Raw genomic sequence first — 26,899 nt, 5'->3', positions numbered from 1 at the left:
TGGGGTAGAACTGGCCTAGGATGAGCCTTCCCCCACCTCAATTCAGAAGGAAAGGTCTGGCCAGGGGTGAGGAAGAACTGGCCTAGGATGAGCCTTCCCCCACCTCAGTTGAGGAGGAAAGGTCTGGCCAGGGGTGGGGTAGAACTGGCCTAGGATGAGCCTTCCCCCACCTCAATTCAGAAGGAAAGGTCTGGCCAGGGGTGGGGTAGAACTGGCCTAGGATGAGCCTTCCCCCACCTCAATTCAGAAGGAAAGGTCTGGCCAGGGGTGGGGTAGAACTGGCCTAGGATGAGCCTTCCCCCACCTCAATTCAGGGGGTAAGGTCTGGCCAGGGGTGAGGAAGAACTGGCCTAGGATGAGCCTTCCCCCACCTCAGTTGAGGAGGAAAGGTCTGGCCAGGGGTGGGGTAGAACTGGCCTAGGATGAGCCTTCCCCCACCTCAATTGAGGAGGAAAGGTCTAGCCAGGGGTGAGGAAGAACTTGCGTGGGGAATGTTTCAGTCTTTTGCACCAGCACTGATTTCTTTTATCGTAAAACTTTGCATTTCGTCCAAAAAAACTATCAGAGTGATTTATTTACATATATACATCATTTGTATCTTATTCCCTTTCATGCTTATTCATACAATATATTTTCTGCAAAGTAAAGTTCAAATGAACCTTGCCTTTATCTAGATTGCCTAGCCAGCTGACACGGTGCAAAATATCAATATATGGCAGGCAGTAGAAAGCCGGAAGTAAGCATAAATGGGATCTTAAAAACTTAGCTGGTACACCTTTAGTAGCACAGTTATTAGAAAAACATGACTTTTGAAGCTCTTACAATGAATAAATATATGAGACCGAATAGCCCAAAGGTGGAGACAGGGGATGGACGGAGGGTATCACTGCAGCTGGTATAAACAATGACAGAAATGGGTAAACGATATCGAAGCTGTTGGGGCTAATATAAGAAAACATTGTGACGTCATGTTCGTAGTTCTGGGCATGAGCAGAGGATAAAATGGTGCATTGTGGGATAGCTTAAATGTAACATGATACACAGTATTTTTAACCTGAGGGGAGTTGGAAGTGAGCTGGGAATTACTATGGAGAATAAGTGCTATGCATACGTAAGTGGATATTGGGCAAATATACTCAACAACAAAAGTTCCTGTGACACCAATATATTAGTGTATTTTTCAAACAAGTAAAGTTTGATTTTCAATATTGTAGTACATGTATGGAATCATGTCACAAAAACGCAACTGCTACAGAAAAGCATGCATTCCATGCAAATGTTGACTTTTATGCAAGCCCCATGCATTTCACTACCCAAGAATGGGTATAAAAACATGTGCGTTAACGGGATTCCATAGGCATTGTTTAGCATCGTGCTGACAACAACCACTCAGAAAAACAACAAAATTACACAATTATTCAACATTACGAAATACCACGCCTGTCCGAAAATGAGCGTGTGAGAGTCATTGGTATGCTTGAAGCAGGATCGAGTCAACGTGATGTTGCAAGACAATTTAACGTCCACAGAAACACCATTTGGTGTTTGTGGCAACGTTGGCAACAGACGAATGCAGTCATAGACCATCCTCGGAGTGGCAGGCATCGCGTAACCAATAATCAACAAGACAACTGGATTCGAACAACACACCTACAAAATCAATTCCAGCCAGCAACAATGACTGCAAGAAGCATCCCTGGCCTTCGACGAATATCTTCACAAACCGTACATCGTCGCCTCAGATGTGCAGGGATTGTCGGCAGAAGCCCCGCCAGACGTCCCATTTTGACAGGAAACCACCGTCAAGCACGCCTACAGTGGTGCAGACAGCGTCTGCGCTGGACGGCCATGCAGTGGCGACATGTTCTATTCACTGACGAGTCTCGTTTTCACCTCAGTCACAGCGATGAACGGATTCGAGTGTACCGACGTCGAGGTGAACATTACGTCAATCATTGTGTCATGGAAGAAGATCGGTTCAGGGGTGGCAGCGTTATGGTATGGGGTGGGATGACAGCAAGACAGAGGACCTGGTTGATAGTGGTAGAGGGAAATCTCAATGGACAGCGCTACCGTGACGATATAGAATTTACATTTTGTAAACATTTGCAATATATTATTAGGGGCTACTCAGTTGCTACATAAAAAGACATACCCTGCAGGTATGAATGAAAAACCCTGCGAGTATGAATGAAGAGGTAAGGGTCATGCCGACCTGATTAAATGAATGCTAGTTACCCTGCGGGTAATGAACAAGTCCTGAGACCGTGCTGGCCCTGCACTGTAAATTTGGAAGAAAGGTACTTTGGGGGCCACAAGCCATTCCTATGCAGTATGCAGGACATGGAATGATTTGTGAAGCCCAAATGAACCCCTAAAGGATGGAATTCGAGAAGATCATGATCTACACATGGAATCTACACTAAATGGGTCTAAACACACCAGGGTAAGTCTAGCACAGTCCAAGGTGTGATGAAGGGTCTCAACGAACACAGTCCTGTAAGTCTGTACGAGGGATATGGGCCTAAGCCCACACATGATCATCACAGCGTTATAATCATAATGTCCAGCATTGAGTAGACTACAGTCAAAGTATAAACACAAGATAGTCACCATGGTACACAAACATAAAGGCGTGACACATAGTCCTTATAATTAGTGGAATGCTGACTCCTATACTTTAAGGGACAGTAGGCTATCAACAGATTGCATAAAGTAACACAGTAACACAAGAGTCCGTAGTAATGACAAGTCTACATTCTACACAAAGATCTCTGGGCTTGGCTCAGAGTGGCTTCCGGAGTCCGTATATATCGAGTAAAACAATCTGAACTCCAACGGCCCATCGTCTTAATGGGGTGGTCTTCGATGCATGCACTGGCAGCCGTAGTAGGTGCACCAATTCTGAAAGAATGTCCAGAGTACTCTTTGGAATCAAGACCTGTCCTAGCTAAGTCTATGCTCAGCCAGTACAAGAAAGAAGCTCTGCTGATGGGTGCAAGGTTGCATTTAACAAACAATGGATCTGAAGGCTTGGTTCGGCACTGTGTGTTAATGTGATGAAGTCTCTTCAAGCAAGTATATGGACAAATACCAGTACTGTAGCCAAACAGGGAAATGGGTACTCCTTTCTGGAAGGGATCGGTCTTAGAAGCTTTCAGCATTAGGACACATTTTCTCTTATAATGATCAAATTCAATGTCGCCCATAATAATATGAACTCGTTGATGGAACTTAGTAGAGCAGGTGAATTCTTCACATCGAAGAAAGCCAAGGAAGGCTGTCACACACACGCATTCCAACACAAAGCCATCAAGAGGTCAGAAAATACCTGAAACTAGTTGGTACACAATCTTACTTAATAAAGATAGGAAGGTGTTTCCTGGAAGAAGTTGCCTGCAGTTTCTTGTATACCCTCATCAAGGCTTGTAGTCTGTTTAAGGCTCCGGAACTGGCCTCGTCGAACAGTGAGTGAGTGAGTCAGTGAGTATGGTTTTACGCAGCTTTTAGCAATATTCCAGCAATACCACGGCGGGGGACACCAGAAATGGGCTTCACACATTGTACCCATGTCAGGAATCGAACCCGGGTCTTCGGCGTGACAAGCGAACGCTTTAACCACTAGGCTACCCGACCGTCCCCCTCGTTGAACAGAGTTGTCACTCCAGCTTACAGGTAAGTCAAGCTGTAAGATCACTGAGATGGCATGATCTACTGTCACATATCGATAAGGAGTCATGTTCATTATCCTAAGTCCATTAATACTAGAAATGTCTACATTGTCATGAGGGGCTGATTAGTCCAATATCAGGCGCTTCTTTTTCGAATACTTGCCCTCGGCAAGACCAAGAGGGCTGACCCTTTAGATGGGGTAAGGTGATACATCAAAGGTCTGATACATAACTGATCAACTTCCTTCTGAACAGCCTCGGACACAGATAAAGGTTCCTTCCTAGCACTGAGATTATTTCGGCACTCAACAGTCTCCTGCGGGATATATCCAATCATGGGATTGAAACTGTGCTTTAAACCTTGCGTCAGGTAGGTTGCAAATGACTGGTCAGGATGTAGTTGCAGTTCATGTTTAAGAGCTTCAACATTGACAGCCGTAAGGTCTAATTGATAGAAATGATGCATACCATGCTGCCCATTCCCAATACTTCTTCTTGTTCTCAGGCTTGCAGTTCTTGTGGCCATGTTTGTCGGAATTACAAGCCAAACACATGTGGAGGAAGGGGCATGGATTGCGTGAACACCCCAAGTCATTGAAGTTATTGCACAGTTCTTTCACATATTTCTGAACTCATGGTCTGCCCCTGGAGTCCCTGCTTCCCTGTCGTATATGATAGTCCGTTCCTGCTTTATGGGTGGTTTCCGATAGGAATTCTCGACAATGTTGGGACAGAGATCCGTTCCATGAGTGATACTGTGACACATGGCACATGCTCGAGAGCGCAGTCCTAAAGAACACAAACTGTACAGGCGTTGGTCACATATCCCATCTAATGTGTACTCCTTTCTCAGCATACAATGCCACTCTCGATGTGAATAGTTTATGATAGTCATAATGTGTATACCACCATAAATAGTAGACAATTCAAAGACAGTTTGCACATGGCCATCAAGTTGTTTCCTCTTAGCATCGTTATGCTCACTGTGCCGTTACAAGTAACAGTGATTTTTTATTTAGTGGTTCTCAAATATGCGCTTCGCTTAGGACCGGAAGTGCTAGTTTTAGAACGTTCATCGGTCGCAACAGCAACATTAGTCACGTGGGTTCCCCACATTGGTTTTTAGCATTGCATGCTTTATCAAGTCAAACTTCAGCCATCAATAGTGTAAGTTTATTAATTATATCGTTAAGAACCTTTTAGATATGTTTTGGATGTTATATTTTGTGTTTATTCAGTATGTGAAAATTCTTGTGTCGTGTAGCATCAGAAACCAAGTGTAAATTTATGATGCGCACTTAAAATCACCACATAGTTTTTATAGATGTTCACTGAAGCTTAATGATTGCTCTGATGCTTCTTTCAGTATTAATGCTATGCTAGGATGATTCGGATTTATATGAAGTCCACCACACGGTAGTACAAGTACCCACGTACATGTGTGTTTTCCTTATTGCATAAGGGGTAATTCCTTTGTTTTGTTTTGTTTTGTTGTAGCCTTTTACCAAATACATCCATGCACACTGGCCTGCGCAGAAGTAATAAACTTATAAATCTTGGATCTCAATTTTGTCCAATATTTTACAAGACAGTGCCTCAGTGTTGGATCGGTAAACTGATGACTGCAAAACCTAAACCACGTTTGGGGAAGACAGTACAAGGAAATGATTTCGACTACTGCTGAAGATGGATGGAAACTACAGTTATGGAACAGAGTGTAGACACCCTTAAAGGCAAAGCCGATGAAGAAAGTGATGTCCAAGATGACAAGCGCAAGAGGACATTGACTGAAAAGGGACAAATTCTTTATGAATCGACCAGACAAGAGCTCAGTATTAAACTGGAAACATTATGGAAGGGTGTTCAACTTCAAATTGACAATAGAAATGCAAGTTATGGTGACCTCATATTATTAAGAATTTGTGAGAAAGAGCTAACCAAATCCTTTGAGGAGTTTCAAGAACTTGCAAATGAACTTGCTGCTTTTTTTTCCAGGACAGGTACAGAAGAGAGTAAGCAAGATTTAGATTCTCATAATCTGAAAGTGTACAGTTTGAGGTTATAAGTAGACTGTTGCTAAACACATTGACTGCTGTATTCAAGAAGCATTGGAGAAGTTCTCACATCGGACTAGCAAAACAAAATCGGTAAGTCAAAAGGTTCTGATTCTCATTCGTCAAGAGGTAGTTCACTCCTTGCTAAAACACTTGCAGGAACGGACACGAGTGTATGTATCACAGCTTAGAGAAATGACACAAGATCAGAACAATCGGACACAACGTGACCGTGCTGGTGCAGAGTCACTGCTCGATCGTCAAGCTAGTGCTAGACCAAGGAATAGACCACTTGACCCAAAAGCTCCAGTTTTCTAGTCAGCTGCACCATTTGTAAGTACTCAAGACTGTCAAGCTGAAGAATTATCACGCTTTCTTTTAAAGAAAGATTTGCTGCTGTCTAGACTGCGATATTACAATGACCAGCCAGAATCATACAGTATTTGGAAGTATGCATTTCAGAGTGTGATGGGCGAATTGAGAGTTACACACCTGGAGGAACTGGACTTATTAGCAAAATGGTTGGGTCCAGAATCAACAACACATGCCCTTAGTCTCAGAGCATCTAATGCTCAGGACCCTCAGAAGGGACTTGAAAGATTGTGGCAAAGACTTGATGAGCGATATGGGTCACCTGAGATGGTGGAAGCATCTCTTAAATCTAGGTTGACCAAGTTTCCTAAGTTGAAGAACAGAGATAACAAGAGACTTTATGAACTTGCTGATTTACTTTGTGAGATAGAATCAGTGAAGAACTGTGAGAAGTATAGCTCAATGCTATCTTACTTTGATTCATCCACAGGGGTGAATCCGATTGTACACAAGTTGACGAATTTCTCTAAAAGAAAGATGGACGACTCAAGCATTCAGGTATAAAGAACGCAACAGTGTCTCTTTTCCACCTTTCTCGATGTTTGTTGAGTTTGTTCAGGAGTCAACAAGGTCAGAAATGATCTGAGTTTTGTGTATGAGTCAGGCCAGAGTGTTTCAGTCCAGAAAGAAAAACCCTACCCGACACAGAAAACAGTAAAGCCTGCGATCTCGTCAAGGAAGACAGAAGTTTAACAGTCGCAGAAAGAAAATAGAACAGAAGAAGTAGTCTTGTGCTCCTTGCACAAGACGAAACATTCTTTAAATGAATGCAAGGCTTTTCAAGAAAAACCTATTGAAGAGAGGAAGGAGTTTATCAAAAGACATCGACTTTGATACAGATGTTGCATGGCAACAACACACATTGCCAGGATGTGTAAACAGCCAGGAAAATGTTCAGTGTGCAATGACCCTAGACATGCAACAGCCCTGCACATAGACTATCCTCCCCCTGTCCAGAGTGATAGACTGCTGGATAACAAAGCGAGGAGAAGGATTAGACAATAGTTAAAAGTGCGATAAGAGGTCCTGTTTCCTCCAAATGTACACAGATATGTGGGGAAGCTTTCAATGGTAAATCTTTTGCCAAAACAATCCTGGTGAATGTGTATTCATTCATTCATTTCTATGTTGATGACGGACTCACGTCTACACCAACTGTGGACCAGGCTGTAGATCTTGTGAAGAGAGCACAGCAAACCTTGCGAGAGTTTGGAAACCTAAGACTTCACAAAATTATATCCAACAGCTCACAAGTTGTGGAAGCATTCCAATCTGAGGATGTTGCTAAAGATTTCAGGAAAACACATTGCCTCTACAGCGTAGCCTGGGGATGTCCTGGGATGTGAAATCTGACACATTTACATTTAGAGTGTCAGATGAAGCAAAACCTTACACTAAACGTGGAGTGCTCTCAACCATCAATAGTCTGAATGACCCAATGGGTTCCGTCGCCCCTGTCATTATCAAAGGAAAGACTTTCCTCAGGGAGTTCATATCACAAAAATTGGAATGGGATGACATGTTGCCCGAGGAACTTTGACAAGAATGGGAGAACGGGAGAGATTCTTTGAAGTTACTCGAGCAGTTACAAATTCCTCGGAAATTCTTGCCGATGTCTCTTCAAAAGTATGAGAAGAAAGAAGTATGTGTATACTGTGATGCATCCGAAAAGGCTATTGCGGCTGTAGCTTATCTGATGGCGGGTGAGAAGACTGGAAAAAGACAGATGGGATTTTTGTTAGGCAAGACGAAGGTCGCTCCGACCCATGGACACACCATTCCTCGTTTGAATTGAGCGCAGCCTTGCTAGCCGTAGAAATTGAGAATTTGGTGTGTGAGTGCTTAAACATTCCATTGACATCTGTCAGTTATTCCACAGACATCAGAATTGTACTTGGGTATATTTCTAACAAGACCCAGAGATTTTTCTGTTTATGTATCCAATAGAGTACCCAAAATCAGAAAATTGTCATCTTCACAACAGTGGAATTATGTTACAACAGATTTAAATCCCTCAGATTGTGCAGCAAGATCAATTCCAGCCAACTTAGTTGGAAACAGTTCATGGCTTCAAGGTCAATCTCAACTCCCTGAGAAAGATCAACACACTGAGTTTAGCGAAGACGAGGAAAATAACACAGAACTGTTGACAGAAGTGACCTCATGTGTTACCAGTGTTGTACACAAACATGAACAGCTAGATTCTCACAGATATGAGAAATTCTCAAATTGGAAGAAACTTGTTGAAGCCATAGCATTTCTTCGTCAATTGGTGAGGACTCACAACTGGAAATCGAAACGTGAATCAAAACATGTGTGCACAGGTATTGTTGGCAGCCAAGCTTACATGGCCTCTGAAGGTCTTATCATTCAACAAGTTCAGCATGAAGTCTATGCAACAGAGATAGACTGCATCAGATCTAAATCTCCTTTGCCGAAGGATAGTTCAATAAGGACATTGAATCCAGTGGTTGATGAGGAAGGTATGCTGAGAGTAGGTGGACGTCTCGGTCAAGTAAATTTGTGTACTGGTCACAAACATCCTCTTATTATCCCTGGTCATCATCACATTGCCACTCTCCTCGTTCACCATTATCATGAACAAGTAAAACATCAGGGCTGATACTTTTCTGAAGGAGCTGTAAGAATTGCAGGTCTATGGGTTACAAGTGGAAAACGTTTGATCAATTCTTTGATCTACAAATGTATGAAATGTCGGAAACTACGTGGTCGAGAAGCCCAGCAGAAGATGGCCAATCTGCAAGTTGACACAGCGCACAAGAGGAGGTCAAGCAAACAGTAAGAGATGGGCATTACTGTTTACATGCCTTGTTGTGAAAGCATTTCACATTGAAGTTATTTAAGATCTGAGCACCTCTGCTTTTATCAATGCTCTGAGGCGCTTCACATTTATCAGAGGTAGAGTAAAAGAACACGGAACCAACTTCATTGGCGCAGCAGGCATTCTCAATGTACATGTTATCAATGTTGAGGATGAGCCGATTTAGAGCTTTTTGTGCGAGAACAAAACCAGTTGGATTTTCAATCCTCCACATTCATCGCATATGAGTGGAGTTTGGGAACGAATGATCGGCATTTCACGAAGAATTCTCGACTCCATGCTCACTGATGTGTCATCGAAAAACTTTACACATGAAGTGTTGACAACATTAATGGCTAAGGTTTGTGCAATTGTGAATGCACGACCAATCGTACCTATCTCATCGGACCCAGAATCGCCAGGCATACTGACACCCTCTACTCTGTTGACTCTGAAAACTGAACATGTGGAGGAAATGGTGTCAGACTTTGAGATAAAAGACTTGTATAAGTCACAATGGAAACAAGTGCAGTCCCTTGTTGATTAGTTCTGGTAGAATGAATATCTTCATACCTTGCAGCGTAGACACAAATGGTTTTCGGATGAACTGTAATGTCTCACAAGACAATGTTTTTCTCTTAAAGGAAAAGAATACTATGAATGGCCTATTGGTGTAATAGAGAAGGCTATTTCGAGTACAGATGGCAAAGTGCAAAAGGCTGTTGTCCGTGTTATCCGAGAGAAATCAGCAACAACATATACATGTCCCATCTCAGAGATGATGGTGCTGCTGTCTGCAGAGAAGACAAACAAATGACTTTATGAACATTATATTGTGTGGCTCGACGTACTCAAGTATGTCTATTGTGTTATTCATGCATGGTTGTATGTGTGATATATTTGTAATATATCAAGCGGGGAGTGTGCCGTTACAAGTAACAGTGATTTTTTGTTTAGTGGTTCTCAATCATGCTCTTCACTTAGGACCGGAAGTGCTAGTTTTAGAACGTTCATCGGTCGCAACAGCAACATTAGTCACGTGGGTTCACCACATTGGTTTTTAGCATTGCATGCTTTATCAAGTCGAACTTCAGCCATCAATAGAGTAAGTTTATTAATTATATCGTTAAGAACCTTTTAGATATGTTTTGGATGTTATATTTTGTGTTTATTCAGTATGTGAAAATTCTTGTGTCGTGTAGCATCAGAAACCAAGTGTAAATTTTATGATGCGCACTTAAAATCACCACATAGTTTTTATAGATGTTCACTGAAGCTTAATGATTGCTCTGATGCTTCTTTCAGTATTAATGCTATGCTAGGATGATTCGGATTTATATGAAGTCCACCACACAGTAGTATAAGTACCCACGTACATGTGTGTTTTCCTTATTGCATAAGGGGTAATTCCTTTGTATTGTCTTGTTGTAGCCTTTTACCAAATACAGCCATGCACACTGGCGTGCAAGGAGTAATAAACTTATAAATCTTGGATCTCAATTTTGTCCAATATTTTACAAGACTGTGCCTCAGTGTTGGATCGGTAAACTGATGACTGCTAGAACCTAAATCACGTTTGGGGAAGACAGTACACTCACAGTACACATCCTTAAATATTCCTGTAGCGTTTTAGTATCATATAACCAGTCACTCGCTTTATCCATACGATGTCTCTATATAAATGAGTGCGCACGTGTAACAGCGCGGGAAGTGTGTGTTGTGCGCTAGCAGACCACATGGCTGCCGACTACACTTGACTGAGTGTATTGACATGTAATGAGAGAATACAACCTTTCCCCGGAAAGCCAAGTGTTTGTTGTAGCTGCCAAAGTCATCACATAAATTGGCGACGAGGTAAAACTGGATGTCTTAGCGTTTTTTGTGGACATTTTGTGTGATTAACGTCCGTCGTGTTTCACTCGCTCCATAAACATGGCGTCGTCTACCTCCGGGAAGATCGACGAATTTAATACAGAGACTGACAGCTGGGACATTTATTGTGAGAGGTTAGACTTGTACTTTACGGCTAGAGGTGTTGATGACGAGGATGATGTGATGAAACGGGCTATTCTGCTTAGTGAAATGGGTAAGACAGCCTACACACTTCTCCGGAATTTGTGCGCTCCTACGAAACCTAAGGAAATGAGGTTTGCTGAGATAGTGAAAGTCATGCGCGATCATCAACACCCAACACCGTCAGTGATAGTTGAAAGACTTAAATTTCACAAGAGGGATAGAAAGTCTCAAGAGAGTGTTGCAGCGTATGCTTCCGAGTTGCGCAAACTGGCAAGTACATGTGACTTTGGTACTACTCTTGATGATTCGCTTAGAGACAGACTAGTTTGTGGCATTAATAATGATGCAATACAGAGGAGATTATTAGCAGAGAAAGCTCTGGATTACAATAAGGCTTTTACACTAGCACAGTCAATGGAATTGGCAGCAAAGAATGTAGAAGATATTAAAGTTGGTGCTTCAAGTGTTTCAGCAGCTACAGGGGGTAACATGCACAAGATGTCATCATCTCAACATGCTCCTGTCTACCCGCCATGTGACAGATGTGGTTTACGAAATCACAAATCTCCGGACTGTCATTTTCGTACCTCAAAGTGTTACAATTGTGGTAAGATTGGCCACATTGGGAAGGTATGTCGTCAGTCACAGAATAGTAAAGGTTCTCGTTGTGGACGTGGCTCGTATCGATCTAGAGGTCAAGGTCGAAGTCGGGGTCAGCACAAGCGTTCAGCGACAAATCAGGTCACTCCTGATAACTATGATGATGTTGAAAGTGAAATATATGACATTTACAAGATGGAGACTAGCTCTACACCTTTTGTTGGGAGGAGAGAGAAGGAACCACCAATGTTTATTGATTTAGCACTTAATGGTCAGCCATTAAGCATGGAGCTGGATACAGGTGCAACATTTTCAGTGATTAATGAGGACACTTACAGATCGTTAGGGAAAGATCCACCCAAACTAGGACCTCCTCATACCTTGTTACGTACTTACCTAGGTGAGAAGATACCTCTGCTTGGTTCATGCTCAGTGAAAGTGAACTACGGCAAACAGTCAGCAGAACTGCCAGTGATTGTAGTGAAAGGGAGAAGAGTTAATCTCTTTGGTCGCGACTGGCTGCGACATGTTCGTCTAGACTGGGGAACAATCCTCAGAGTAGATTGTGATGATGTGCAAAGTATCCTTAACTCCCATTCCGATGTCTTCAAGGAGGAACTTGGTGAGTTGAAAGATACAAAAGTGAAGATTAACATATCTATTCCTTCACAACCACGCTTCCACAAGCACAGGAACATGGCCTATGCCTTGAGGGACAAGGTTGAGAATGAACTTGAACGGTTAGAGCAGCAGGGTGTCATAAAACCAGTGCAGTACTCAGAGTGGGCAGCACCCATCGTACCAGTGTTGAAGTCGGATCAGTCTTCAGTGCGCATATGTGGAGATTACAAACTAACAGTCAACCAGGTTGCTAAACCAGATTGTTACCCAATACCCAGGATTGAGGATTTATTTGCATCACTCTCAGGTGGTCGCAAGTTTACGAAATTGGACATGAGTAATGCCTACCAGCAGATAGTGTTGGACGATGATTCCAAGAAACTCACCACAATTAACACCCATAAAGGTCTATACGAGTACCAACGATTACCTTTTGGGGTGTCGGCAGCTCCTGCTATCTTCCAGCGGACAATTGAATGTCTTCTCAGCGACTTGCCACATGTGTGCGTCTACCTCGATGATATTCTCGTCACAGGTGTTGATGATGCAGAACACAACAAGAATCTGAATGAAGTCCTTGACAGATTGCAGAAAGCAGGTTTGCGTCTAAACGCTTCAAAGTGTCACGTCAAGAAAGGCTCAGTCACTTACCTGGGACACCGGATTGACGCACAGGGACTGCATCCATTAGAGGAGAAGGTAAACGCTATTGTGTCCGCACCAGCTCCTCAGAATGTGACAGAGTTAAAGTCATTCCTTGGGATGGTACAATACTACCAGAGATTCCTGCCAAATCTCTCCACGACGTTAGTGCCACTACATGGGTTACTACAAAAGGACGCTCCATGGTCATGGACCAAGAAGCATGATACGGTATTTCTAAAGGTGAAATCTCACTTGTCTTCGTGTAAGGTCTTGACTCACTACAATCCAGACCTTCCTCTCAACTTAGCAGCTGATGCTTCTCCATATGGAGTAGGTGCCGTCCTGTCACACATCATGCCAGATGGTACTGAGAAGCCTGTGGCGTTTGCGTCACGTTCCTTGTCACCTGCAGAAAAGAACTATTCACAGCTTGATAAAGAAGCACTGGCAATAGTGTTTGGCATAAAGAAATTCCACCAGTATTTGTTCGGACGAAAATTTCAGCTGTTATCAGATCACAAACCCCTCATGGGTCTACTTGATGCAGAGAAAGGCATTCCAGTGATGGCGTCAGCCAGACTCCAGAGATGGGCCTTGATGCTGGCAGCGTATGATTACAGTATTGTGTATAAACCAGGCTCAAAGTTAGCAAACGCAGATTGTTTGAGCAGATTGCCTCTGCAAACGTCTGTGTCTGTGCCGCCTGTTCCAGGAGACACAATAATGCTCCTCGAGAACATGGCAGAATTCCCAGTGAATGTGCGACAAATTCAGTTTTGGACAAGGAAGGATCCCTTGTTAGCTAGAGTGAAGAAGTTAGTGGAATGTGGTTTTCCAGAAAACCTGAAGCCAGATACAGAGCTAAAGCCATATATTCAGAAGAAAACTGAGCTAAGTGTTCAGGATGGTGTGATTCTGTGGGGTAACAGAGTAGTGGTTCCACCTCAGGGTAGGAAACAGTGTGTAGATGTGTTGCATGAAGCTCACCCTGGAATAGCGAGGATGAAAGCTATTGCCAGAGGTCTTGTATGGTGGCCGTGCATTGATTCAGAGCTGGAGAACAAGGTCAGGACTTGTTCCATATGTCAGGAGAGTCGTTCTTCACCCTGCGAAGCAAAGTTACATCCGTGGGACTGGCCGTCCAAACCATGGTCACGTCTGCACATTGATTATGCAGGTCCCTTACAAGGTCAAATGTTCCTCATCATCGTAGACTCTCACTCTAAGTGGATGGATGTTTTCCCTGTCAACAGTGCAACTACGAGTGCCACTCTTGAGTGTCTTCGGAGAACATTTTCCATTCATGGTCTACCTGAGACAATAGTGTCTGATAATGGGACATGTTTCACAAGTGATGAATTTGCTATATTCATCAAGAGAAATGGTATTCAACACATCTGTACATCCCCTTACCATCCAGCGTCCAATGGACTGGCAGAGAGGAGTGTCCAGACGTTCAAACAGGGATTTAAGAAGCTCAGCGGCGGTTCCATCAACACCAGGGTGTCAAGATTCCTGTTCAGGTATCGTAACACTCCGCAGACTACGACAGGGTCATCTCCAGCGCAGTTACTATTGGGAAGACGTCCACGTTCCCATCTTGACTTGCTTCACCCTGACATCGGTGTTAAAGTTCAACATAAACAAGAGAAGCAGGCAAACTACCACAATAGACATACAAAGTCACGGGAGTTCGCTGTCGGTGATCTTGTTTACGTCAGGAACTTTCTTGGTAAGCCTAAATGGTTACCAGGGGAGATAATCCAGTGTACAGGTCCTATCTCCTTCAAAGTCAGCTTGGAAAATAACAAAATTGCGAGGCGACATGTAGATCACCTCATCAAGCGTTATGTGGACCCTGATGCTGTGAAACCAGAATCCCCAGAATTGTTGGGAGAAAGTGAAGTGTCGAAGTCTGTCATCACTTTCTCACCAGAGCTCCCAGAGCCTAGTTCTGTACCAGTATCACCCGCAGACTCGCCATTTCCGCGTACCAGGTTACTTTCATGTGACACTAGTCCAGAACTGTCCTCATCTGTTGAGTTGAGAAGATCGACTCGTGAGCGTCGAGCTCCAGATAGACTAAATCTGTAAACTACTGTATTTCATTGTTAAGTGTTTTGGGTTTTTTCAGATTGAACTTTAAGGTGCATGCTCAATTCATTTATTTCAGAAACCAAGTGAATGAACATTAAGTTTGTGAATTTCAGTGTTCAAGAATACTTCAGTGAACTTTATGGGAAAATTTCCTTTGAACCTCTGGAGTTGATCACTATTTCTTTCTCAGTGACTGATGAGTTAGTAACATTGTTCACTAATTGCTTAAACAACAAGTTGTTAACTAAAGGGGGAGGAATGTAGCGTTTTAGTATCATATAACCAGTCACTCGCTTTATCCATACGATGTCTCTATATAAATGAGTGCGCACGTGTAACAGCGCGGGAAGTGTGTGTTGTGCGCTAGCAGACCACATGGCTGCCGACTACACTTGACTGAGTGTATTGACATGTAATGAGAGAATACAACCTTTCCCCGGAAAGCCAAGTGTTTGTTGTAGCTGCCAAAGTCATCACAATTCCGAAGGCCTTAATAATTCTCCCAAAGTGAGTGATCTGTTAGTCCTGAGGTCATCTTTTAGTTGGTACACATTCCCATCAAATTCCGACACCCTGGCTTCTACAGCGTCTTGGGTAGGTAGAAAGTAACAATGCTTACTTTCAGTATTTACCCTCTTGAATCTTCTTCTTAACTGCTGGTGCCACTGTGTTGATATGTGGCATGGAATCCGTTGGCACATCCATCCTGGGGGGATTGGTGATAGGATTAATTCCTGTAAAGTTGCAACTTTCTGTCTGGTTGACTTGTGAATGGCCTGTGGTTTGTTGACAGCACCCATACACCATTAACTTGAGTTCAGCAATCTCACGTTGCAGTGATTCAACTGTCGCACTATGCACGGCTGTCTGACCTGTTTGGATGATCTCATGATCATGCATGTTCATTAACATGTCAGGATGCAAAGATGGACTGTTTACGTCGGCCGCTGTTATCTCCATGCGTGTAGGCTCTGCTGCCGGATGTGGGTCAGAATGGTTGGCAGATGTCGTAATCGTACTGTCCCCCAGCGACCTATGGTGTAGGTTCTCAATAAGCAACTGCAGCAAAAAAACGTTTGTTCCATGATGCCAGTACGAGAACTCGTCTGGCCAATAACCCCCGTAAATCTGCAGTTGTGCGATAAGGTTCACTTCGGTTGATACAGTTCTGTACAGGTTGGCTGCCATCTTGATCGGGTTGAGAGATCAAACCATTGTTGTTTACTCTAGCGGGGGTTGCTGAACTTGATCTCGTGATCCGACCTTTGTTGGATCGTTTATCAGCCATGATGAGGTATCAAAGCCACATGAAGGCATGAATAGCTGACGGATGGTGTCTGATAACAATGAATTGCGTGGGATTAGGAGTATCACTGCAGCTGGTATAAACAATAGTAGATATAGGTAAACGATATCGAGGCTGTTGGGGCTAATATAAGAAAACATTGTGATGTCATGTCCGTAGTTCTGGGCATGAGCAGAGGATAAAATGGTGCATTGTGGGATAGCTTAAATGTAACATCATACAGAGTATTTTTAAAGCCCCATCTGCGGTAGTAACTACCGCACTCTAGTGGGCGGAGCTTATACAAGTGATTTGACAGGTCAATATGACGTCATGATAACACATACATTTCATTGGTTAATGCGTAAACGGGTGACGTCATGTAAACACCCACCCACGTGGGTCGTTTGACAACAAGGACGTAAGTTTTAATGGTAATATAAATATCTACCAAACGATTCCAAGACTTTTCAACAAACGCGTACGTCTTTGGTTTCAAAACCTACCTGCCATGTCGTCTTCACATCTTCATAAAATGATACCGTGGAATGTCCACGATTTATCCAACACACAAATTATAGTTCTAGATCTCTGGACTAGAACGAAATACGTTTGTCGTGATGCATATGAGCAGTGTAAATGAAGAAACATAATATGTGTTGGGGCACCAGTCGCTATCCTGTGGTGTACGGTATATCTGCAGTTTATAAATAGCATTTCTCACAATATATACAGTTATCGGTGATTTCAACAATGTTTTTCTTCGTTGTGTTCGTCTTGCCTCATCTGGAATCTGGATGACAACGATCGTGTAAAAAACCCTGGTAATGGTCAAAAATATTTTCAAGTGATCAAAGTAGTTTCTTGTCGTTTTTTCATTGCCCAGTAGCAATGTATTTTGGCAAAGTCTCACTTGTCCGATGAAGCTCCTCATGCCGAAGTAACTCGATCCGTGAAACTTGGCGGGTCCCAGTGACCCAGATCCCTGATGATTGGCATGCCAAGTGTCATTTGCATAAGGCCATCCATATTTGTGTTTCTCCCCTCAAGCCTCAACTAATCAGAGACCGGGCGGACGAAATAAAATATATGACTTATCAAAAAATGTCTTTCAATAATTGTGTAAGTTATTTGATGACATTTTAAAAAAAGGTTCAACACTTGGTACTAGAATCTAGTCTATGAATTAATTTATGATGTAGATCGATTCGCTTTGCTTCGGAAACGAATTTTTAATAAACAACGGAACAAAGATAAAGTTGACCTGGTTCTTTTATGACGGTGCAATTGTAGATCAAGTAGTATTTCTTTTATTAGATCGGTGCGCAATTTTCCACAGCGGCAGCAAAATTGAGACACGAAGACATTATATTATTTCACGTCGGAATGGAGATAAAAATATTCAAATACGGACAGCCTCACAGACTTCGAAACGATGTTCAAATAAATATTTGTTCACATTAATTCTGTCATGTGCGTGAAAGTGGGTTTCAACATTACTTTCATCAAGCTTACATTCAGGTCGCTGGCTACTTCGGCATTAACACATGTTTTGTCTCGAAGCTCAAAGCAACAATGTTTCTCTCAGATACATTTTTCTCTCCATCCATGACGAACCTCTGTCCTAATGTCAATGCCTCAACATTCCTGGGCAGCTGATTTCAACAATGTTATACACACGGCCTCATTCACGGCATCATCGCAAAGATTCCTTCAAAATACCCACCACGTGATCAGGGTTACGACCTTGAGATAAATTAATAAATTATTTTGCATTTTTAAAAAAGATTTGTTTTCGTGAATATTTTTAAAAAAAATATTCTGTACATGGTACTTTTGGATTGCACTGGGCATTTCTTTTATTACTTTCTAAAACTTTGTATTTTCGCCTCTCTGACCACGCGATCTCCTAGCAACCGCGCCCCATGAGCGCATCGAGTTGCTGCTTACAACTGTCAAGAACTTTGCAATTTCGCTTGTCTTCAATAAGAGCAACAGAACATTTTCATGTGAAGCCTAAATTGACGAAGAATTGTTCAAGATAATCAGGGAGCCTTAGGTAATTTCGATTATGACATTGGTGACTTTATCGTGGAGAAAGTTCCAATTCAAGATGACATCATTCCGATTCACAACTCGAATCGACAAGATGGCGCCTCTCTTCCCGCCCTTGCAAGTGCAACAGAAACTTTGATAAATTCAGTGCCGATTCTTGGGATTAGTGAATCCGTGTCACAGCTAGATTTCATTGTGGAACCAGATGAAGCCGAATATGTATGTTCACATTTCTTTTATGTCAACCATGCGTGACACGGCACAGGCAATCGCAGTTAGGGAATGGTGCGGCCACCATGTTGCAGAAATTCGTAGATTCGAACACATTGCTTCTGGACTGAGCTAAATAAACGAAGTGTTTGGAGAGATCGTAGATACTTGGACTTAAAGAAACGGAAATAAACGTTGCAGCAGATGAAGGATCGGTGTGGATAAAACGGGAAAGGGATCCCAGATTATATTTTAAAACTTGTGCGCGAAGTGTATCCAAATACCCCGAACAAAAAATACATGGGACAAGTGTGGATCTAATGATCAAACTCAGTTTTGTGTGTGAAAATTCTGTGAAAGAAAAGGAAATTCATAATTAAAGTTGTCTTGGAATATGTGTATTGGAGTTTTCGTTTATCGTAAGTACAATATTATCCGGATACGCCTTCAGTAGGTCAAAACAACAAGTATATTTCGTTACTTATTTACCAGTTGCTTATGTGCATTGTTATGTTGATACACGTGACATATTCATCTATTGTAGTCAAGTTGAGAAATATTGGCGCAACTTCTGGTGCTTCAAATTAGGCCCCTTCCAAAACACTAGTTGAAAAATCTGTGTAATAATTTAGGTTTTATAAATATAAACTGATTATTGTGTGGCACAAATCTAACTGTTGAATGCAAATGACCAAAACTAAACAAATATCTGTAATTTTCGGATTGAACTCAAAGAATCGCGTCGTCAATTTCGTATTTAAATATCGTTACTGTTACATTAACCGAAACTGATGTTCTGCTGCTGTTCTGCAGTAAAAATATGCAACACAATTCACTTTGACCACAAATGCATTGAATGTGTCACATGTACACATGACCATGTGCTTTGCTATTTATAGCGCAACCGTAAATAAGCTCCGCCCACTGTGATTGATGCAGACGCCAAACACGATCGATACGATTTTTTATGATAAAACTACAGAAAATCTATTGACTTATATCTTGATATGGAGCCATTTGTTGTATCCATGGTTTGTCATTCAAGTTGATACGAAGTTTGACGGTCAATGGTGATCTGGTTCCCGTATGGTTTTCAAAAAACGTCTCCCGACACTCGGTTGTGTTTACATTGTCAGTCATTGTTGGAAACTGAAACACCGCCACCTTGCGGGCTATTTATAGTCAGGGTGGGGCTTTAACGTGAGGGGAGTTGGAAGTGAGCTGGGAATTACTATGGAGAATAAGTGATATGTATACGTAAGTGGATATTGAGCAAATATATTTATGGCAGGACATGGCAGGGGACGTTGTGAACCTAGGAACATGGGGAAATGTAGAAAATATATGTTATCACTGCACAAACAAAAACAGAATTCATATGCTATAAAAATATTTACTCACATTTAAATAACGATGACTGCCCCCCATCCCACCCCCCAATAGAATCCGACCACAGCAAAGTCTACAAGTCCATTTTATGCACAGGTAGGTATTTCCGGATATTCTCAGAATCCTCGATTACCTGTACCTTTTCTCCCAATACCGATTGTCATATTTCTCACACTTTGGGGTTTGGTCGTTTGGCATGCATCTTCGTCACCCATCTAGATCCATAGTGACCAACTCACTGGACACTCCTCTCTCAAAAATAAGGTTGTCATTTATACTACATCATCAAGTCGGGAGCGCATATTCGAATCTCCAGAAATGACATGACGATAGACCAATGTTTGATCGTGAAATAAACCCCGCTCCGTTCTTCATTTTCTTTGTGATTTATCACGTAGCTATATTATACTACATCATTGCCATAAAACCTGTTTTTTGGCTGCAGTCACACCATACTAAAATTGCATAATCAACATTTGAAGTATGTGAGGCTGTCCGTGTTTTGTCCGAGTTCCCCATCTCTATTCCGACGTGAAATAATATAAAGTTTCTGTGTCTCAATTTTTCATGAAGCTGTGGAAAAGTCAACCTCATTAAAATCAGACCTTAGTTCTCACTACCGCTAAACAATGATCCGAGAACATCCCATTTCGGGTCACGTCAGACCGACCTTTGCGTGAACTTAGACCGAACAATGGAATGACCAGAAGGCTGCTTTCTCTTGCTTTAAGGCACTAATTTCAAATTGGCAACTATGCTGCGAAACATATTTTGGCAAATTCTCGATTACAAAACATTCTGGAATGGCTAATAGATGGTCTAGATTGTAAGGATTCACCGGAATACACCATGTTAAAGTTTTCGAGGTTGCATGATTAGAAATCACATTCCGACTGTCACTTTCATAATCTGGTAAGCGACCCTCTGATTAGTCGGATGAAAGGTCGTTCTGGCGTGACCCCTAATGGGATGTCTTCAGATCTTTGTTTAGCGGTAGTGAGAACTAAGGTCTGATTTTAATGAGATTGTGGAAAAGTGGGCACCTATCTAACAAAAAAAATTCTACTGGATCTAGATCTACCATTGCACCGTCACAAATGAACAAGGTCAACTTTATCTTTCTTCAGTTGTTTATTTAAAAATTCATTTCCGAAGCAAAGCGACTCGATCTAGAATCTACATCATAAATTAATTTATAGACTATGGTTCTAGTACCCAGTGTTTTACACTTTTATAAAATGTCATAAAATAACTTATTCAATTATTGAAAGACATTTTTTTTTATCATTTTTTTATTTTATTTCGTCCGCCCGCTCTCTAGTGAGTTGAGGTTTGAGGTGAGAAAAAGCATACAAAAAATATGGAAGGCCTTATGCAAATGACACTTGGCATGCCGATCAACAGGGAATCTGGGTCACTCAGACCTGCAAAGATTCATGGATTTAGTTACTTCGGTATGAGGTCAAGAGACTGTAGCGCTGGAGGTAGAAGGTTGATGGGAATCTGCCGTATGGCCTCTTGGCTTGGGGATTCTTCTGTGTCTGTTCGCAACCAATTCTTTTCAGTCGTTCTACCTCCAGTGATAGAGCCCTAAAGACGACATTCAAATAGAGTTGACATCTCGGCCTTCTGCTGAGCAAAAAAGCTGCTCCAGCCAGCGATTGGAAATGTGGGTTGCTTCGGTGTCACAGACAGCTGTGGGCAATTGGTTTGTTTGTTTGGTGGAGGGGTCTCATTGTCAGACTGCGACATGTCGTCTTCCACCTTGGCAGTGGTGAGCGCATCATTGAGCTTGGAGAATGCCTTCTTGGAGAGTGGGAGACAGAGTGTGCAACTATCATCTTCTGTACAAGAAGGCTCTCTGCATTTCCAACACTTGTGATGAGGGTTGCCGGAAATCATAAAACTGCCACACTTGTGACAGGCTGATTGAAGGGGAGAGGACGCCATTGTGAAGGGTCGTTATGGAAAACAACAAACACAATCACAATCAATGCTCACATGGATTGAGCCCAGAACCAATATATACTAATATATTAATTTAGAATAACAAAATACTGAAAGTATAGCAACGAATGTGATAATAGCTAAGTGCTACAGGGTTCGAAATTTAGGGACGCTAAGACGCAAAATGCGTCTTAATTTATGATTTTGCGTCTATAAATCAAAATAAAGACGATATTTTTTGCGTCTTGCTTTTTTCCGTTTAACAATTGGTTGAGAAATACCTAAATTTCTAAATTCACCGTGATAACATTTGATTTCGCGAAGATTATCCTTGATTTGTTTACCTCCAATTTAGAGTAACCTCCCCATTCGCGTTTCCGGGAAAAACTTTTACTTCTTTTCAACTTACGTGAACGCGGACTATTCCGAGCTCTTTTTGACCAATGAACATATAGCACGGAGATTAATATTATGCAAATGACGTATGTCTATTTTCGGGAGACCAATCAAATGCCGTAAAAACTATGTCATCGGTAATTTATTCAATTGACCCAAGGTCGTTTCTTATTTTAAGATGACATGCCATCCTCGAATCCCAGACGACACCCGTAGGCACGTCAAAATAGTATATAATTTTATTAACCTACCTGTCCTATGATTAATTTATTTAATCTATCACATTTCACAATGTCTTAAATACGTATTCCATTTCAATTTATCATTTCTTATCGATAAATTAAAAAATATTCACTAGGCTATTTCCCGCAATGTTATTGAAAATAAAATCTCGAAAACACTTTTCGACAACGGGTCCACATCGAACATGTCAAAGAGCAATGTAAAGACATTTCAAGCTATATATTATACAAAGTAATAGATACAATTTTAAAAATATATCTTAAAGTTGTCAAACTTACATATAAGTTATTATTTCCATCTTTTCGTGCGATCGCGTGTAATGTAAGTCAAATGACATCTCGGCTTTCGTCGTCTCAATTTCCTCGGTTCGGAGACGATGTTTAATGCAAAAATATAAGCATGAAAAATCTTTGTCACAGCTCGTAACCTGGCACGATTACATCTATGAAGTTCCATATTTCTAATATAGATCGCAATTTCCTGCTTAAAACGTTCAGAATAACACGATTTAACAAAATTCTTTCGTCAAATTCTGAAATTTATCATACCATAGATGTAATTTGATTGGCCGACTTAGGTCACGTGCTCAGATTTGACCAGTCACGAACCTTGTAGCAGATTTTGGCAAAGACAGAGTCATTAGAAACCAATTTTATCGAAGCTTTCTAGCGACGTGTCACATGGCAGTCTTCGACGAACGTGTTATTTGAAAACGGAGGTATCTCTTCATGTTACTGAACGGACAGCCGCTGTTATCGGGAAATGGGTGATGGCAGATACCAGATGTATTTACAATTCTTTTAAAAATATTTTTCGAATTGCGTTTTTTATGAAATCTTATAGATTCTGTTTGCAAATATCGTCAATTTTGCGCTTCCTTGGTCCTTAATCTGGACGTTATGAATGTGTTTACATTTTCATTATTTACAACGAACATAATTAAGTTGTAAATGCATTATCTAAATAATGTGATAAACATAACATATGTTATAAACAATAGGATTGGAACTTGAAATGATGTATAATATGTGGTAGCAAAGATGTTTTACAAACATGCAGATATTTTCTTTGATAAATGTTTTATGAGTGTAATTTAATTACTTTGTTATCTGAATGTCATAACATGCATAATCAGCCATTATTTATATGCAGCATAAATCATGATCATGCAATCTTGTGATATATATTTTGAAGTTTTGAGTTGAGAAAAAATAATTGCTTGTTGATTTTTGATTTTGCTTGTAACTTTTAAAACCACAAGCAAAAATTTGCTTGTGCCTATAAAAATTAAATTCTAACCCTGTGCTAGAGAGATCATTTACTTTTGTTGGGACGTGTTCACTCCAGCACACACAGGAAAGAAGTGAAGGTTTTTCCCACCTTACACACATAAGAGCTGTGAGCTGCTAGTGCTATTTTGGGGACAACACATCTTGTATAGTGAAGGGGACTCCAGTTGAAAATCTTAAAGTTTCAGATTGGTGTTACTGCAGCCAAAATACAGGATATATGGCAATGATGTAAAAGAGGTAGAGGATTTGTAAGAATTATTGGCCCTGCTAGTGTTCCTGAGCATTTTCGTTCTGCATGCAGGCCATGGGGGTTAACCCGTCTTTTCAGAACAAGGTTCCCGGTGACGTGTCAATGCTGTACATGTCAACCAATGAAAATCTTCCTTCAGGGGAATCCTTTGCCTTCAACTCCGAGGTTATTGTTGCAACAACAAACCAGGGAAAAAGTATGGTCGCGTGAGACTGTTGACATCGGGACACTTCTACACAATGACGGTGGCATCAAAGTGGGTGAAGCTCTTACAATGGTCACCGATACAGCAGGTAAGGTGATTTTCAAACCTGTTAAAGTGCCAACGAAAAAACATTCCACTTGGAAGCTGGACATGCGCATTCCCTATTTAAATGAATATATACCTCGCCAAAATTTCACTCTGCATATGGTGCAAGGTCTACTCTCTTACATTGAGACAAACTGTTCAGCAGCACTAAGATTTGGTCCTGATGCCTGGGTTCAATATGACCAGCAATTCCAACATAGAATGGCTAGAGACCCTCTCTGATGTTGGGACAAAATTGACGGTGAGCTATAAATGATCCCGCAGTCGGGGGCATCAACAGGTCCATGGTTAATTCAGCAAGTGTTTCAGACCCAGCACTCAACATATGCTACACATTCAACATATATCATGGGTGCAAAAAGTACAGCTATGAATACTCCCACAGATGCAGCAAGTGCAGCAAGATGTCTCATGGTGCCACGACCAGCTTTCAAGGACAGGGGCTCCCACGAACCCGTAGCAGTCAGTGACTCATGAAGATAGGATAGATATTGTCAGACAAAAGCTTAAAAAAGAACTGGATCATAACAGAATGGCAATGCTATGCCCTTTGTTAACTTGCACGTCTCTCCAATAGGTCTCATCCCAAAGAAACTGTCAGACTCACAACAATGCCAAGGTGAGTAAGTCAATGATTTTCGTCTAATTCATCATTTGTCCTATCCCAAAGGGGGATCTATAAACAGCCACATAGATCTGCAAGCATGTTCCATCTCGTATGCCAAGTTCAGAGAAGCCGTACAAATGGTGCAACACTTGGGACAGGGGGTGCTGCTTGCAAAGTTTTACATCAAGTCAGCATTCAGAAATATACCAATGCACCCACATGATTTCGAACTGCTGGGTATTCAATTGGAAGGTTAATTGTACCTCGATAAATGCTTAGCATCTTTGAGACTATATATGTCTAACTGCGAAATAATTTTTCACGTTAGTTGGCCATAATTAGGACAGAAATAACAAGCATGAAATACTCACATCCCCCGCCAATATGACATATCGGGTGTGTGCAATGCATTAGCTCCTGTGAACTATGTTCACTGGGCCTTTTTGTAAATGGCCTAATTGCAGCACTAAAAAAAAGATATTACTGGTGTTGTTTTTCCATCTGCAGTTTATGATAGAATATGTTACTGAATTTGTAATGAGTAAGGATGAGACATATGGATGAACAACTTCTTTATTACAATTAGGAGCGATGGTTTCGGTGTAGGTTCTAACACAATTATCAAGCAAGTGAAGTACAGAGTATGGTTGACAAGAATATATATTGTTAATACAGTTGAGTAGGTTTAAGATCAGTTACACTGTTGAACTCGTAATGAGTTGTGTTTCTGTATGAAAGCTAGTCAGTGAATGCAACAACTGTGTCCATGACACTTTTGGAGGAACATACACTCAAGCAATGCAGAACTTACCAACAAGAAAGGAAATGTATTCAATACTGTGAGATGACATTATGTGCCAAGTTTGGTAAAAAAATATAGTACGGTTTTCAAGATCTGCTCCGGAAACAAGGACTACCGCCATTTTTAGTCTATGTCAAAGTCGTTGCCATGGAAACTAAAAAAAATAACTTTTTAACAAATCCCAAACTATCAAAAGGCACCAGTTCACCACTAGACCTATCAATGTGCAAAATTTGGTGAAGAAAAATGGTACGGTTTTCAAGATCTGCTCCGGAAACGAGGACTACCGCCATTTTCAGTCTAAATATTTACAAAGTCGTTTCCGTGGAAACTCGAAAAAAATTTTTTTTTTAAATCCCAAACTATCAAAAGGCACCAGTTCACCACTAGATCTATCTATGTGCCAAGTTTGGTGAAGAAATATGGTACGGTTTTCAAGATCTGCTCCGGAAACGAGGACTACCACCATTTTCAGTCTAAATCAAAGTCGTTGCCATGGAAACTCGATTTTAAAAAAAAAATTAAATCCCAAACTATCAAAAGGCACCAGTTTACCACTAGATCTATCTATGTGCCAAGTTTGATGAAGAAATATGGTACAGTTTTCAAGATCTGCTCCAGAAACGAGGACTACCGCCATTTTCAGTCTAAATCAAAGTCGTTGCCATGGAAACTCAAATTTTTTTATTTTTTTAAATCGCAAACTATCAAAAGGCACCAGTTCACCACTAGGTCTATCTATGTGCCAAGTTTGGTGAAGAAATATGGTACGGTTTTCAAGATCTGCTCCGGAAACGAAATGTGACGGACGGACGGCACCCATTCCTATATCCCCTTTCCACTTCATAGCTAATAACTGCCAAATGCCACTACAGTACACTTTTTTCTAGTTTGGATGGTGGGATCAAGCTTCATGTCAAGGGCAAGGCAACAGCTATCCTAACAGCATCCTCAGCTGGTGCCTTACAGGCGAGGGGTGGCCTGAGGTGGAATGAACTGGACCAGTTCATAGATGCTCAGGTTGAGGAAACGCGGTGCAGCCCTTGAGCTCTGGTTATACACCTGGGCACCATCAACATGATCAAGACAAGCCAGCTCCTCCTTGATATGGAGACATCCATCAAGTGAATCCAGGCGCACCTGCCATATCCCTTGTTTGTTTTTTGGATATTCTTCCATGCCATTATTGGCACAATGCCGTGACCCACGTAAGGTG

The 26,899-nt window shown here is 41.5% G+C and overlaps 1 protein-coding gene across 1 annotated transcript in view; it reads right to left on the bottom strand.

The window, feature by feature from the left end:
- Positions 1–26,899, bottom strand: part of LOC124150125 (transcription factor Sp4-like) — a 62,851-nt gene that overhangs the window by 5,563 nt on the left and 30,389 nt on the right. The gene's annotated exons all lie outside the window — the stretch shown is intronic.

This window comes from Haliotis rufescens, unplaced genomic scaffold (genome assembly GCF_023055435.1).
Source record: "Haliotis rufescens isolate VD_foot unplaced genomic scaffold, xgHalRufe1.0.p SCAF_4, whole genome shotgun sequence".
In the NCBI taxonomy this organism is placed as follows: Eukaryota; Metazoa; Mollusca; class Gastropoda; order Lepetellida; family Haliotidae; genus Haliotis; species Haliotis rufescens.
The sequence above is the reverse complement of the archived record's forward strand: the minus strand, read 5'-3'. Positions and strand labels throughout refer to the sequence as shown.